This window comes from Ctenocephalides felis, unplaced genomic scaffold (genome assembly GCF_003426905.1).
Source record: "Ctenocephalides felis isolate EL2017-DRISC unplaced genomic scaffold, ASM342690v1 CF-g0.4_SCAFFOLD_03573, whole genome shotgun sequence".
NCBI lineage: Eukaryota > Metazoa > Arthropoda > Insecta > Siphonaptera > Pulicidae > Ctenocephalides > Ctenocephalides felis.
The window spans coordinates 8,820,876-8,823,524 of NW_020539727.1; positions in this window are offsets into that span (position 1 = coordinate 8,820,876).

The following is a 2,649-nucleotide window of genomic DNA, read 5'->3' on the forward strand; positions in this document are numbered from 1 at the left end:
AAGAGTATATAGATCGCTCTCTCGGGCCATATTTCGTTGCCACGTTTTCGGTCAAAACTGTCAATTTGCCCGGGTTAGTTCCCTCTCCCAATGTAGATGGCGCCAGCGTCGGCCATGGGTGCGAATATAAAATGCTGAAGAAATGCACCAATATATATAGACCGTTTGAATTCAAAATTTTTTTTTAAATTAAAAACCAAAATTGAATATAAAAAAAGCGTATAATTTCAACAATGACATGTTACATTATACTATTACAATACATATTTAAAGATATGCAATTTGCATAAATGTATATATTATATATTTGTATATATACACATATATAATGTGTACTGTAATATAAATAAATATATATATATATTATATACATTGTATATATCATATATATATATATATATATATATATATAAATTGCACTAAAATGTATGACGATTAGTGAGCTTTATAACTATGCGCAAATAGCATATAAACGTACATAAATGTATATATTATCCACTGTGGTATGTGCATATATATATTATATATATTATGATATATATTAGAATTTATGATATGAGTGGAACGAATATTAATTGTTTACATATGAACAAAACAGCACTCAGATTTGTTTAACACACAACTTTATTTTATGATTACAGACCATGGTCTCGAAACGTCTGTAATCATAAAATAAAGTTGTGTAAACAATCTGAGTGCTGTTTTGTTCATATTAAACAATTAATATATATATAATATATATATATATAGTATATATATTAAAATAATCATATATGATTACAATAGATGCTACTAAACTTTAAACTATGTTACAAATGGCATAGAAAAGTACATACATGTACACATTATTATATATATATATATATATATATATTATATATATATAAATTGCACATAAATGTATGACGATTAGTGAGCTTTATGAACTATGCACAAATCATAGAAACGTACATAAATATTATCCACTGTGTATGTGCATATATATATATCATATATGATTACAATAGATGCTACTAAGCTTTATACACTATGTACAAATGGCATAGAAATGTACATACATTTACATGTATATATATATATATATATATATATATATATATATATATATATATATGTGGTATGTTGTTCATCATGTCTTGTGTGGACAGGGTGGTGTGTCCAAGCCTCGCTTCTTGTATTCAAAAATAGCCCATTGCAGCACTGCAAAATGAAATGGCCATTTCATATCACACACTATTCTTCCCTCAATTGAGATTGAGTTTTAGCTCACAGACCTGCCCTAAGGCACAGACTCCTATTATGTGTGTGTGTGGTGTGTTTTTTATGTCAAAAAACTATCTAAATTATATATTTTTTTCTAGATTGCTAGAAATTTAAATATAATTTAGACATTATCTATACCATATAACTAAGTATTGAGAATTGATCCGAATAATAAATACCAAACAAAAGAGATAGAAGTTACTAAAACTCTCTTCATGCGCTCAAAAGTTAACTTAAAATCCCAGCAACAACAATTCAAAAAGGTCATAAATTTATATTGGCAATCAAAAAAGAGAAACATATTTCGAAAATAAGGAATAACATTTATGCCTAAGATATTCCTGTAAATTAACTCTGTTTATATTCATCTTGGTGCTCAATCAAATAATGATAAGTTACATTAAATCTATGTATAGTCTCTATCTGAAAACCTTTTCTGCACATTGCGTTAATCTGCTTTTAAATGTTGATCAAAATATCATTATCATCATTATCACAAAGAAAAAGAAATCATTATGTTCTCATAACAGTAACTGGCAAAAGTCCAAGAAAGTTATATGCAAACCATTTGACATAAATTAAAGAACAAAACCAAAATTACTTTTATCTGAAAAGCATATCAACAGCTTACTAAAATAAATTACTATAAGGGGATGTCATTTGCAAACTATTCTGCTGTTATCCGGTAAATTATTGTACAATTCATGATCCATATACTTCTCGACATCTGTTAAATGTATTATCACCAATAATAAACAGAAATAAACTGTTTAGCAAAATATACTCCATGAAGTAGCCACTTATTTACAATTTCTACATTTGCTAAAACATTTAAACAACTTCGTTATTTATTACTATAGATTTATAAAAAAAAAAACACATTCATTAAACAATCACAAAAATATGAACAGTTCAAGTATCAACTATTTGATTTGAAAAAGACAAGAGCATGATCAGAAAATAAACTTTCTCTACCATTTGCCAGTTCCTGAAAACCAACAATATCATCGTTTTTACAGTCGTTAAAGAATGCAGATGATAATGATATTTCATCAAACATCAGAATACAGTTTTTGCTATTCACATATTTTTTCTGTGCCATAGCTGAACCCAATGTTTGGAAAAGGGTCTCATTATACCACTATACAAGGGAATTGCTGAGAGCAACTTTCTCAATGTTTGAGGAGCAGGCAGAACAAATATTTTTCTCCAAAAGTAATAACCTCTTAGAGAAATTTATGCAGAGTTAAAGCAAGAATTTTATCATCAAGTGTAAATTTTCTTTCTTTTCGCTTCTTTGTATTTCTCTTAGTTGCCTTAATATAAAATTACGAGCCCTCTTATTTATGTTGCTGGGAGATAAGCAAAATTGTCAGCACATTTGAC